This window comes from Lonchura striata, chromosome W (assembly GCF_050655825.1).
Source record: "Lonchura striata isolate lonStrDom1 chromosome W, ASM5065582v1, whole genome shotgun sequence".
NCBI lineage: Eukaryota > Metazoa > Chordata > Aves > Passeriformes > Estrildidae > Lonchura > Lonchura striata.
This window is the reverse complement of record NC_140743.1, coordinates 36184494-36199116: the sequence shown is the minus strand read 5'-3', so window position 1 is coordinate 36199116 and position 14623 is coordinate 36184494.

The following is a 14623-nucleotide window of genomic DNA, read 5'->3' as shown; positions in this document are numbered from 1 at the left end:
GCCGAGCATTACACTTGAACTTCCGACAAGTCCCCTCGCCTGACTCTCCTACTAGGCTTGGGAAGCCTGGTCTCCCTGCAGAGTTAAGGTCGAACGTCCTGCCGAGCCTTACACTCGAACTCCAGCCAAGTCGCCTAGCTTGACTCCTACTGGGCTTAGGAAGCTTGGTCTCCCTGCCGAGGTAAGGTCGAACGTCCTGTTGAGCCTTACACTCGAACTTTGGCCAAGTCCCCTTGCCTGACTCCTACTAGGCTTGGGAAGCTTGGTCTCCCTGCCGAGGTAAGGTTGAACGTCCTGCCGAGCCTTACACTCGAACTCTGGCCAAGTCCCCTCGCCTGACTCTTACTAGGCTTAGGAAGCTTGGTCTCCCTGCCGAGTTAGGGTCGAACATCCTGCCGAGCCCTACACTCGAACTCCGGCCAAGTCCCTTTGCCTGACTCTTACTAGGCTTAGGAAGCTTGATCTCCCTGCCGAGGTAAGGTCGAACATCCTGCCGAGCCTTACACTCGAACTCCGAACAAGTCCCCTCGCCTAACGCTCCTACTAGGCTTAGGAATCTTCGTCTCCCTGCCGAGGTAAGGTTGAACGTCCTGCCGAGCCTTACACTCGATCTCCGGCCAAGTCCCTTTGCCTGACACTTACTAGGCTTAGGAAGCTTGGTCTCCCTGCCGAGGTAGCGTCGAACATCCTGCCGAGCCTTACACTCGAACTCCGGGCAAGTCCCTTTGCCTGACTCCTACTAGACTTCGGAAGCTTGGTCTCTCTGTTGAGGTAAGGTCGAAGGTCCTGCTGAGGCTTACGCTCTAATTCCAGCCAAGTCCCCTCGCCTGACTCTCCTATTAGGCTTAGGAAGCTTGGTCTTCCTGCCGTGGTAAGGTCGAACATCCTGCCGAGCCTTACACTCGAACTCCGGCCACGTCCCTTTGCCTGACTCCTAATAGGATTGGGAAGTGTGGTCTCCCTGCCGAGTTAAGGTTGAACCTCCTGCCGAGCCTTACACTCGAACTCTGGCCAAGTCCGTTCGCCTGATTCTCCTACTAGGCTTAGGAATCTTCGTCTCCCTGCCGAGGTGAGGTCGAATGTCCTGCCGAGCCTTACACTCGAACTCCGAACAAGTCCCCTCGCCTGACTCTCCTACTAGGCTTAGGAAGCTTGGTCTTCCTGCCGAGGTAAGGTCGAACATCCTGCCGAGCCTTACACTCGAACTCCGGCCACGTCCCTTTGCCTGACTCTTAACAGGCTTAGGAAGCTTGATCTCCCTACCGAGGTAAGGTCGAACATCCTGCCGAGCCTTACACTCGAACTCCGGCCAAGTCCCTTTGCCTGACTCTTCTACTAGGCTTAGGAATCTTCGTCTCCCTGCCGAGGTAAGGGCGAATGTCCTGCCGAGCCTTACACTCAAACTCCGAACAAGTCCCCTCGCCTCACTCTCCTACTAGGCTTAGGAATCTTGGCCTCCCTGCCGAGGTAAGGTCGAACGTCCTGCCGAGCCTTACACTCGAACTCCGGCCAAGTCCCTTTGCCTGACTCTTACTAGGCTTAGGAAACTTGATCTCCCTGCCGAGGTAAAGTCGAACATCCTGCCGAGCCTTACACTCGAACTCCAGCCAAGTCCCTTTGCCTGACTCTTAGTAGGCTTAGGAATCTTCGTCTCCCTGCCGAGGTAGCGTCGAACATCCTGCCGAGAATTACACTAGAACTCCGGCCAAGTCCTTTGCGTGACTCCTACTAGGCTTCGGAAGCTTTGTCTCTCTGTTGAGGTAAGGTCGAACGTCCTGCTGAGGCTTACACTCTAATTCCAGCCAAGTCCCCTCGCCTGACTCTCCTACTAAACTTAGGAAGCTTGGTCTTCCTGCCGAGGTAAGGTCGAACATCCTGCCGAGCCTTACACTCGAACTCCGGCCACGTCCCTTTGCCTGACTCCTAATATGCTTGGGAAGTGTGGTCTCCCTGCCGAGTTAAGGTTGAACCTCCTGCCGAGCCTTTCACTCGAACTCCGGCCTAGTCCGTTCGCCTGATTCTCCTACTAGGCTTAGGAATCTTCGTCTCCGTGCCGAGGTAAGGTCGAATGTCCTGCCGAGCCTTAAACTCGAACTCCGAACAAGTCTCCTCGCCTCACTCTCCTCCTAGGCTTAGGAATCTTGGCCTCCCTGCCGAGGTAAGGTCGAACGTCCTGCCGAGCCTTACACTCGAACTCCAGCCAAGTCCCTTTGCCTGACTCTTACTAGGCTTAGGAAGCTTGATCTCCCTGCCGAGGTAAGGTCGAACATCCTGCCGAGCCTTACACTTGAACTCCGGCCAAGTCCCTTTGCCTGACTCTTCTACTAGGCTTAGGAATCTTCGTCTCCCTGCCGAGGTAAGGTCGAATGTCCTGCCGAGCCTTAAACTCAAACTCCGAACAAGTCCCCTCGCCTCACTCTCCTACTAGGCTTAGGAATCTTGGCCTCCCTGCCGAGGTAAGGTCGAACGTCCTGCCGAGCCTTACACTCGAACTCCGGCCAAGTCCCTTTGCCTGACTCTTACTAGGCTTAGGAAACTTGATCTCCCTGCCGAGGTAAAGTCGAACATCCTGCCGAGCCTTACACTCGAACTCCGGCCAAGTCCCTTTGCCTGACACTTACTAGGCTTAGGAAGCTTGGTCTCCCTGCCGAGGTAGCGTCGCACATCCTGCCGAGCCTTACACTAGAACTCCGGCCAAGTCCTTTGCGTGACTCCTACTAGGCTTCGGAAGCTTTGTCTCTCTGTTGAGGTAAGGTCGAACGTCCTGCCGAGCCTTACACTCGAACTCCGGCCAAGTCCCTTTGCCTGACTCTTAGTAGGCTTAGGAAGCTTGATCTCCCTGCCGAGGTAAGGTCGAACATCCTGCCGAGCCTTACACTCGAACTCCGGCCAAGTCCCCTCGCCTGACTCTTCTACTAGGCTTAGGAAGCTTGGTCTCTCTGTTGAGGTAATGTCGAACGTCCTGCCGAGGCTTACACTCGAATTCCGGCCAAGTCCCCTCGCCTGACTCTCCCACTCATCTTAGGAAGCTTGGTCTCCCTGCCGAGGTAAGGTCGAACATCCTGTTGAGCCTTACACTCAAACTCCGGCCAAGTCCCCTCGCCTAACTCTCCTACTAGGCTTAGGAAGCTTGCTCACTATTCCGAGGTAAGGTCGAACGTCCTGCAGAGCCTTACACTCGAACTTTGGCCAAGCCCCTTTGCCTGACTCCTACTAGGCTTAGGAAGCTTGGTCTCCCTGCCGAATTAAGGTCGAACGTCCTGCCGAGCCTTACACTTGAACTTCCGACAAGTCTCCTCGCCTGACTCTCCTACTAGGCTTGGGAAGCCTGGTCTCCCTGCAGAGTTAAGGTCGAACGTCCTGCCGAGCCTTACACTCGAACTCCAGCCAAGTCGCCTAGCTTGACTCCTACTGGGCTTAGGAAGCTTGGTCTCCCTGCCGAGGTAAGGTCGAACGTCCTGTTGAGCCTTACACTCGAACTTTGGCCAAGTCCCCTTGCCTGACTCCTACTAGGCTTGGGAAGCTTGGTCTCCCTGCCGAGGTAAGGTTGAACGTCCTGCCGAGCCTTACACTCGAACTCTGGCCAAGTCCCCTCGCCTGACTCTTACTAGGCTTAGGAAGCTTGGTCTCCCTGCCGAGTTAGGGTCGAACATCCTGCCGAGCCCTACACTCGAACTCCGGCCAAGTCCCTTTGCCTGACTCTTACTAGGCTTAGGAAGCTTGATCTCCCTGCCGAGGTAAGGTCGAACATCCTGCCGAGCCTTACACTCGAACTCCGAACAAGTCCCCTCGCCTAACGCTCCTACTAGGCTTAGGAATCTTCGTCTCCCTGCCGAGGTAAGGTTGAACGTCCTGCCGAGCCTTACACTCGATCTCCGGCCAAGTCCCTTTGCCTGACACTTACTAGGCTTAGGAAGCTTGGTCTCCCTGCCGAGGTAGCGTCGAACATCCTGCCGAGCCTTACACTCGAACTCCGGCCAAGTCCCTTTGCCTGACTCCTACTAGGCTTCGGAAGCTTGGTCTCTCTGTTGAGGTAAGGTCGAACGTCCTGCTGAGGCTTACGCTCTAATTCCAGCCAAGTCCCCTCGCCTGACTCTCCTATTAGGCTTAGGAAGCTTGGTCTTCCTGCCGTGGTAAGGTCGAACATCCTGCCGAGCCTTACACTCGAACTCCGGCCACGTCCCTTTGCCTGACTCCTAATAGGATTGGGAAGTGTGGTCTCCCTGCCGAGTTAAGGTTGAACCTCCTGCCGAGCCTTTCACTCGAACTCTGGCCAAGTCCGTTCGCCTGATTCTCCTACTAGGCTTAGGAATCTTTGTCTCCCTGCCGAGGTGAGGTCGAATGTCCTGCCGAGCCTTACACTCGAACTCCGAACAAGTCCCCTCGCCTGACTCTCCTACTAGGCTTAGGAAGCTTGGTCTTCCTGCCGTGGTAAGGTCGAACATCCTGCCGAGCCTTACACTCGAACTCCGGCCACGTCCTTTTGCCTGACTCTTAACAGGCTTAGGAAGCTTGATCTCCCTACCGAGGTAAGGTCGAACATCCTGCCGAGCCTTACACTCGAACTCCGGCCAAGTCCCTTTGCCTGACTCTTCTACTAGGCTTAGGAATCTTCGTCTCCCTGCCGAGGTAAGGTCGAATGTCCTGCCGAGCCTTAAACTCAAACTCCGAACAAGTCCCCTCGCCTCACTCTCCTACTAGGCTTAGGAATCTTGGCCTCCCTGCCGAGGTAAGGTCGAACGTCCTGCCGAGCCTTACACTCGAACTCCGGCCAAGTCCCTTTGCCTGACTCTTACTAGGCTTAGGAAACTTGATCTCCCTGCCGAGGTAGCGTCGAACATCCTGCCGAGAATTACACTAGAACTCCGGCCAAGTCCTTTGCGTGACTCCTACTAGGCTTCGGAAGCTTTGTCTCTCTGTTGAGGTAAGGTCGAACGTCCTGCTGAGGCTTACACTCTAATTCCAGCCAAGTCCCCTCGCCTGACTCTCCTACTAAACTTAGGAAGCTTGGTCTTCCTGCCGAGGTAAGGTCGAACATCCTGCCGAGCCTTACACTCGAACTCCGGCCACGTCCCTTTGCCTGACTCCTAATATGCTTGGGAAGTGTGGTCTCCCTGCCGAGTTAAGGTTGAACCTCCTGCCGAGCCTTTCACTCGAACTCCGGCCTAGTCCGTTCGCCTGATTCTCCTACTAGGCTTAGGAATCTTCGTCTCCGTGCCGAGGTAAGGTCGAATGTCCTGCCGAGCCTTACACTCGAACTCCGAACAAATCTCCTCGCCTCACTCTCCTCCTAGGCTTAGGAATCTTGGCCTCCCTGCCGAGGTAAGGTCGAACGTCCTGCCGAGCCTTACACTCGAACTCCAGCCAAGTCCCTTTGCCTGACTCTTACTAGGCTTAGGAAGCTTGATCTCCCTGCCGAGGTAAGGTCGAACATCCTGCCGAGCCTTACACTTGAACTCCGGCCAAGTCCCCTTGCCTGACTCTTCTACTAGGCTTAGGAAGCTTGGTCTCTCTGTTGAGGTAAGGTCGAACGTCCTGCCGAGGCTTACACTCGAATTCCGGCCAAGTCCCCTCGCCTGGCTCTCCCACTCGGCTTAGGAAGCTTGGTCTCCCTGCCGAGGTAAGGTCGAACATCCTGTTGAGCCTTACACTCAAACTCCGGCCAAGTCCCCTCGCCTAACTCTCCTACTAGGCTTAGGAAGCTTGGTCACTATGCCGAGGTAAGGTCGAACGTCCTGCAGAGCCTTACACTCGAACTCCGGCCAAGCCCCTTTGCCTGACTCCTACTAGGCTTCGGAAGCTTGGTCTCCCTGCTGAGGTAACGTCGAACGTCCTGCCGAGCCTTACATTCGTATATCGGCCAAGTCCCTTTGCCTGACTCCTACTAGGCTTAGGAAGCTTGGTCTCTCTGTTGATGTAAGGTCGAACATGCTGCCGAGACTTACACTCAAACTCTGGCCAAGTCCCCTTGCCTGACTCCTACTAGGCTTGGGAAGCGTGGTCTCCCTGCCGAGTTAAGGTTGAACGTCCTGCCGAGCCTTACACTCGAACTTCGGCCAAGTCCTATTGACTGACTCTTACTAGGCTTAGTAAACTTGGTCTCTCTGTTGAGGTAAGTTCGAACGTCCTGCCGAGCCTTATTCTCGAACTCCGGCCAAGTCCCCTTGACTGACTCCTACTAGGCTTGGGAAGCCTGGTCTCCCTGCAGAGTTAAGGTCGAACGTCCTGCCGAGCCTTACACTCGAACTCCAGCCAAGTCCCCTAGCTTGACTCCTACTGGGCTTAGGAAGCTTGGTATCCCTGCCGAGGTAAGGTCGAACGTCCTGTTGAGCCTTACACTCTAACTTTGGCCAAGTCCCCTTGCCTGACTCCTACTAGGCTTGGGAAGCTTGGTCTCCCTGCCGAGGTAAGGTCGAACGTCCTGCCGAGCCTTACACTCGATCTCCGGCCAAGTCCCTTTGCCTGACTCCTAATAGGCTTGGGAAGTGTGGTCTCCCTGCCGAGTTAAGGTTGAACCTCCTGCCGAGCCTTACACTCGAACTCCGGCCAAGTCCGTTGGCCTGATTCTCCTACTAGGCTTAGGAATCTTCGTCTCCCTGCCGAGGTAAGATCGAATGTCCTGCCGAGCCTTACACTTGAACTCCGGCCACGTCACTTTGCCTGACTCTTAACAGGCTTAGGAAGCTTGATCTCCCTGCCGAGGTAAGGTCGAACATCCTGCCGAGCCTTACACTCGAACTCCGGCCAAGTCCCTTTGCCTGACTCTTCTACTAGTCTTAGGAATCTTCGTCTCCCTGCCGAGGTAAGGTCGAATGTCCTGCCGAGCCTTACACTCGAACTCCGAACAAGTCCCCTCGCCTCACTCTCCTACTAGGCTTAGGAATCTTGGCCTCCCTGCCGAGGTAAGGTCGAACGTCCTGCCGAGCCTTACACTCGAACTCTGGCCAAGTCCCTTTGCCTGACTCTTACTAGGCTTAGGAAGCTTGATCTCCGTGCCGAGGTAAGGTCGAACATCCTGCCGAGCCTTACACTCGAACTCCGGCCAAGTCCCTTTGCCTGACACTTACTAGGCTTAGGAAGCTTGGTCTCCCTGCCGAGGTAGCGTCGCACATCCTGCCGAGCCTTACACTAGAACTCCGGCCAAGTCCTTTGCCTGACTCCTACTAGGCTTCGGAAGCTTTGTCTCTCTGTTGAGGTAAGGTCGAACGTCCTGCCGAGCCTTACACTCGAACTCCGGCCAAGTCCCTTTGCCTGACTCTTAGTAGGCTTAGGAAGCTTGATCTCCCTGCCGAGGTAAGGTCGAACATCCTGCCGAGCCTTACACTCGAACTCCGGCCAAGTCCCCTTGCCTGACTCTTCTACTAGGCTTAGGAAGCTTGGTCTCTCTGTTGAGGTAATGTCGAACGTCCTGCCGAGGCTTACACTCGAATTCCGGCCAAGTCCCCTCGCCTGACTCTCCCACTCGGCTTAGGAAGCTTGGTCTCCCTGCCGAGGTAAGGTCGAACATCCTGTTGAGCCTTACACTCAAACTCCGGCCAAGTCCCCTCGCCTAACTCTCCTACTAGGCTTAGGAAGCTTGCTCACTATTCCGAGGTAAGGTCGAACGTCCTGCAGAGCCTTACACTCGAACTCCGGCCAAGCCCCTTTGCCTGACTCCTACTAGGCTTAGGAAGCTTGGTCTCCCTGCCGAATTAAGGTCGAACGTCCTGCCGAGCATTACACTTGAACTTCCGACAAGTCCCCTCGCCTGACTCTCCTACTAGGCTTGGGAAGCCTGGTCTCCCTGCAGAGTTAAGGTCGAACGTCCTGCCGAGCCTTACACTCGAACTCCAGCCAAGTCGCCTAGCTTGACTCCTACTGGGCTTAGGAAGCTTGGTCTCCCTGCCGAGGTAAGGTCGAACGTCCTGTTGAGCCTTACACTCGAACTTTGGCCAAGTCCCCTTGCCTGACTCCTACTAGGCTTGGGAAGCTTGGTCTCCCTGCCGAGGTAAGGTTGAACGTCCTGCCGAGCCTTACACTCGAACTCTGGCCAAGTCCCCTCGCCTGACTCTTACTAGGCTTAGGAAGCTTGGTCTCCCTGCCGAGTTAGGGTCGAACATCCTGCCGAGCCCTACACTCGAACTCCGGCCAAGTCCCTTTGCCTGACTCTTACTAGGCTTAGGAAGCTTGATCTCCCTGCCGAGGTAAGGTCGAACATCCTGCCGAGCCTTACACTCGAACTCCGAACAAGTCCCCTCGCCTAACGCTCCTACTAGGCTTAGGAATCTTCGTCTCCCTGCCGAGGTAAGGTTGAACGTCCTGCCGAGCCTTACACTCGATCTCCGGCCAAGTCCCTTTGCCTGACACTTACTAGGCTTAGGAAGCTTGGTCTCCCTGCCGAGGTAGCGTCGAACATCCTGCCGAGCCTTACACTCGAACTCCGGGCAAGTCCCTTTGCCTGACTCCTACTAGACTTCGGAAGCTTGGTCTCTCTGTTGAGGTAAGGTCGAAGGTCCTGCTGAGGCTTACGCTCTAATTCCAGCCAAGTCCCCTCGCCTGACTCTCCTATTAGGCTTAGGAAGCTTGGTCTTCCTGCCGTGGTAAGGTCGAACATCCTGCCGAGCCTTACACTCGAACTCCGGCCACGTCCCTTTGCCTGACTCCTAATAGGATTGGGAAGTGTGGTCTCCCTGCCGAGTTAAGGTTGAACCTCCTGCCGAGCCTTACACTCGAACTCTGGCCAAGTCCGTTCGCCTGATTCTCCTACTAGGCTTAGGAATCTTCGTCTCCCTGCCGAGGTGAGGTCGAATGTCCTGCCGAGCCTTACACTCGAACTCCGAACAAGTCCCCTCGCCTGACTCTCCTACTAGGCTTAGGAAGCTTGGTCTTCCTGCCGAGGTAAGGTCGAACATCCTGCCGAGCCTTACACTCGAACTCCGGCCACGTCCCTTTGCCTGACTCTTAACAGGCTTAGGAAGCTTGATCTCCCTACCGAGGTAAGGTCGAACATCCTGCCGAGCCTTACACTCGAACTCCGGCCAAGTCCCTTTGCCTGACTCTTCTACTAGGCTTAGGAATCTTCGTCTCCCTGCCGAGGTAAGGGCGAATGTCCTGCCGAGCCTTACACTCAAACTCCGAACAAGTCCCCTCGCCTCACTCTCCTACTAGGCTTAGGAATCTTGGCCTCCCTGCCGAGGTAAGGTCGAACGTCCTGCCGAGCCTTACACTCGAACTCCGGCCAAGTCCCTTTGCCTGACTCTTACTAGGCTTAGGAAACTTGATCTCCCTGCCGAGGTAAAGTCGAACATCCTGCCGAGCCTTACACTCGAACTCCAGCCAAGTCCCTTTGCCTGACTCTTAGTAGGCTTAGGAATCTTCGTCTCCCTGCCGAGGTAGCGTCGAACATCCTGCCGAGAATTACACTAGAACTCCGGCCAAGTCCTTTGCGTGACTCCTACTAGGCTTCGGAAGCTTTGTCTCTCTGTTGAGGTAAGGTCGAACGTCCTGCTGAGGCTTACACTCTAATTCCAGCCAAGTCCCCTCGCCTGACTCTCCTACTAAACTTAGGAAGCTTGGTCTTCCTGCCGAGGTAAGGTCGAACATCCTGCCGAGCCTTACACTCGAACTCCGGCCACGTCCCTTTGCCTGACTCCTAATATGCTTGGGAAGTGTGGTCTCCCTGCCGAGTTAAGGTTGAACCTCCTGCCGAGCCTTTCACTCGAACTCCGGCCTAGTCCGTTCGCCTGATTCTCCTACTAGGCTTAGGAATCTTCGTCTCCGTGCCGAGGTAAGGTCGAATGTCCTGCCGAGCCTTAAACTCGAACTCCGAACAAGTCTCCTCGCCTCACTCTCCTCCTAGGCTTAGGAATCTTGGCCTCCCTGCCGAGGTAAGGTCGAACGTCCTGCCGAGCCTTACACTCGAACTCCAGCCAAGTCCCTTTGCCTGACTCTTACTAGGCTTAGGAAGCTTGATCTCCCTGCCGAGGTAAGGTCGAACATCCTGCCGAGCCTTACACTTGAACTCCGGCCAAGTCCCTTTGCCTGACTCTTCTACTAGGCTTAGGAATCTTCGTCTCCCTGCCGAGGTAAGGTCGAATGTCCTGCCGAGCCTTAAACTCAAACTCCGAACAAGTCCCCTCGCCTCACTCTCCTACTAGGCTTAGGAATCTTGGCCTCCCTGCCGAGGTAAGGTCGAACGTCCTGCCGAGCCTTACACTCGAACTCCGGCCAAGTCCCTTTGCCTGACTCTTACTAGGCTTAGGAAACTTGATCTCCCTGCCGAGGTAAAGTCGAACATCCTGCCGAGCCTTACACTCGAACTCCGGCCAAGTCCCTTTGCCTGACACTTACTAGGCTTAGGAAGCTTGGTCTCCCTGCCGAGGTAGCGTCGAACATCCTGCCGAGCCTTACACTCGAACTCCGGCCAAGTCCCTTTGCCTGACTCCTACTAGGCTTCGGAAGCTTGGTCTCTCTGTTGAGGTAAGGTCGAACGTCCTGCTGAGGCTTACGCTCTAATTCCAGCCAAGTCCCCTCGCCTGACTCTCCTATTAGGCTTAGGAAGCTTGGTCTTCCTGCCGTGGTAAGGTCGAACATCCTGCCGAGCCTTACACTCGAACTCCGGCCACGTCCCTTTGCCTGACTCCTAATAGGATTGGGAAGTGTGGTCTCCCTGCCGAGTTAAGGTTGAACCTCCTGCCGAGCCTTTCACTCGAACTCTGGCCAAGTCCGTTCGCCTGATTCTCCTACTAGGCTTAGGAATCTTCGTCTCCCTGCCGAGGTGAGGTCGAATGTCCTGCCGAGCCTTACACTCGAACTCCGAACAAGTCCCCTCGCCTGACTCTCCTACTAGGCTTAGGAAGCTTGGTCTTCCTGCCGAGGTAAGGTCGAACATCCTGCCGAGCCTTACACTCGAACTCCGGCCACGTCCCTTTGCCTGACTCTTAACAGGCTTAGGAAGCTTGATCTCCCTACCGAGGTAAGGTCGAACATCCTGCCGAGCCTTACACTCGAACTCCGGCCAAGTCCCTTTGCCTGACTCTTCTACTAGGCTTAGGAATCTTCGTCTCCCTGCCGAGGTAAGGTCGAATGTCCTGCCGAGCCTTAAACTCAAACTCCGAACAAGTCCCCTCGCCTCACTCTCCTACTAGGCTTAGGAATCTTGGCCTCCCTGCCGAGGTAAGGTCGAACGTCCTGCCGAGCCTTACACTCGAACTCCGGCCAAGTCCCTTTGCCTGACTCTTACTAGGCTTAGGAAACTTGATCTCCCTGCCGAGGTAAAGTCGAACATCCTGCCGAGCCTTACACTCGAACTCCGGCCAAGTCCCTTTGCCTGACACTTACTAGGCTTAGGAAGCTTGGTCTCCCTGCCGAGGTAAGGTCGAACGTCCGGGTGAGCCTTACACATGAGCTTTGGTTGAGTCCCTTCGCCTGACTCTCCTACTAGGCTTAGGAAGCTTCGTCTCCCTGCCGAGGTAAGGTCGAACACTCTGCTGAGCTTTACACTCGAACTCGGGCCAAGTCCCTTCGCGTGACTCCTTCTAGGCTTAGGAAGCTTGGTCTCCCTGCCGAGGTAAGGTCAAATGTCCTGCCGAGCCTTAAACATGAGCTCCGGCCAAGTCCCCTTGCCTGACTCTCCTACTAGGCTTAGGAAGCTTGGTCTCCCTGCCGAGGTAAGGTCAAAAGTCCTGCCGAGCCTTACACTCGAACCCCGGCAAAGTCCCCTCGCCTGAGTCTCCTACTAGGCTTAGGAAGCTCAGTCTCCCTGCCGAGATAAGTTCGAACGTTATGCTGAGCCTTACACTCGAGCCCCGGCCAAGTCCCTTCGCCTGATTCCTACTCGGCTTAAGAAACTTGGTCTCCCTGCCGAGGTAAGGTCGAACGTCCTGCCGAGCCTTACACATGAGCTCCGGACAAGTCCCCACGCCTGTCTATCCTATTAGGCTTAGGAAGCTTGGTCTCCCTGCCGAGGTAAGGTGGAACGTCCTGCCGAGCCTTACACTCGAACCCTGGCCAGGTCCCTTCGCCTAACTCCTACTCGGCTTAGGAAGCTTGGTCTCCCTGCCGAGGTAAGGTCGAACACTCTGTTGAGCTTTACACTCGAACTCGGGCCAAGTCCCTTCGCGTGACTCCTACTAGGCTTAGGAAGCTTGGTCTCCCTGCCGAGGTAAGGTCGAACGTCCTGCCGAGCTTTACACTCGAACTCCGACCAAGTCCCCTCGCCTGACTCTCCTACTAGGCTTAGGAAGCTCAGTCTCCCTGCCGAGGTAAGTTCGAATGTCCTGCCGAGCCTTACACTCGAACCCTGGCCAATTCCCTTCGCCTGACTCCTACTCGGCTGTCCTGGGTTGTAAGATAAGCTTGTATTCCATTTGCCATCTGTCGAAGGCGAACCGGTTGGACAGGTTTTTTGTTATCTCTCTCAGAGACAATGGTTTGTTTATACACCTTTGACTGATTCAATGAAGGGCTGAAAAAATGTAACACCGTGAGGGGTCCCACCCAGAGGGGAGAAGCAGCTCTCCCTCTTCTTCGCGGGACTCCGAGAGAAGCAGCTCTCTCTCTCTCTTCGCGGGATTCTGAGAGAAGCAGCTCTCCCTCTTCTTCGCGGGACTCCGAGAGAAGCAGCTCTCTCTCTCTCTTCGCGGGATTCCCAGAAAAGCAGCTCTCGCTCTCTCTCTCTTCGGCGGCACTCGCATCGAAGCAGCCGACGCGCGCAGAGGCGACGGCAGCGGAGCTCAGAGGCAACCCCGGCGCAGAGGAAGACCGGCCCCCACTGCCACCAGATCTTCAGAGGAAAATTATACCCTTCTAAAGATCACCACTTCAGCTGCAACTCATCAACTATTGCAAGGGAAAGCAATTGTCCCAGCAAACCTGATACTGGCATTCCTCAGGTTCTAGACTTTTTCTTTCACTGGTTTTGTTTGTACCGATTGCATTTGCCTTTTTAAATTGTTGTCTAGTTTTCTCCTAGTAAAGAATTGTTACTCCCACTCCCATATCTTTGCCTGAGAGCCTTTTAATTTAAAGATCCTCGTAATTCAGAGGGAGGGGGGTTTGCCGTTCTCCATTGCACAGGAGGCTTTGCCCTCTTTCACAGACTCCTGTCTTGTCTAACCAAGACAGAATTTGGCGCCCAACGTGGGGCCCGAGGGCATTGAGAGGGAAAAAGGATTAACAGTTCTTAAGTAATTTGGTTTTGTTGTGTATAAAAACATCTTCAGCATCACCATGTGGTCTAGTTTACCTTGGTTTGGGTGGCATGTGATCGTAGCTATACTTTTCCCATTTGCAGACCCTTATCTAAAAATGGGTCCTATGACTAAGGCTACGGTGTCTGTTATCAAGTTTGGCTTCTGGGTTAATTGGGTGAGGAATTCATGGATCTTTAATTTCCTCTGGAAGGCAGGTACATGGATTCATAGCTATCACACGTTAACTGTATGTTTTTGGGGTTACTTTAATAACGGTACCTACTGCGAGGAAATAGCACCTGGGCAAACTTTCTCTCAACCTTTTAACCATCTTTTTGGGTCTGTTCCACCAGTTCTCAAAGGGTTAAGATCCTTTATAAGTGCTAATGATACCATACAATGGGTGGTGTTGCTGATAGTCCTGTTATATTTAGCATTCAGAGATAAGGGAAGATTAACCTGGATAACTACCCTCACACCTACACCACAGACTCGAGATGCTGCTGCTCCAGAGCCTGACCCTGCCCCACAGCCCACCTCAGAAATGAACCGCCCAGATTGGGTGAGGGTTCTGGTTAAGGAGATACGAGAGATGCTGAAGGAGTGCATTTCCCCAGCTGGTGAGAAACCGGCCCTTTGCCTTGAGGAGGGACAGTCTAATAGTACAGCTGTGGAACCCACTAATGTTACAACTGTCCAGGTTCCAGCTGAACCACAAGGGCAGTCACGGTCAGCAGCAGTGGCCCCGGTAGAAACAAGGAAGTCTAAGGTGAAAGCAGAGCACCCTGCAGATAGGGACAGGAATGGAGGAACCTCACAACCCACAGGGGAGCCAGAGATTGCTATCATCACCGAGTCCCTGACGTACGAAAGTCTTCGCAATCTGCATAAAGACATTGTGCGACGAGGGCGTGAGGCTTATGCTACCTGGCTACTCCGGGTTTGGGATCTTATGGGTACAGGCGTGCAGCTGGACGGTGGTGAGGCAAGGAACTTGGGACCCTTGACCCAGGACTCGGGTATAAATCAGGTTTTTGTAAGGGAACCAGGGTCCCTTTCTCTCTGGGAGCGGCTCTTAATGAGTGTCAGGGAGAGGTTTATCCACAGAGAGAGAATGCAAGAGCACCATCATAGAATGCGCTGGAAGACCCTCGAGGAAGGGATCCAACAGCTGAGAGAAGTGGCAGTATTGGAGGTACTCTTTGGGAGGGATGGACGACACAATAATGACCCTGACAAGGTCAGGTGTACGGGACAAATGCTGTGGAGTCTGGCAAATCTTGGGCCATCTCAATACGCCACCTTCATTGCAACGATCAATGCTGACACCCACCGGGAGACAATAGGTTCTGTTGCCAACAAACTTAGGAATTATGAGAGTATGATTAATGGCCCAATGCAGGCTCATATCTCAGCTGTGATTAAGGAGTTTAAAGAGGAGATGAGGGAGG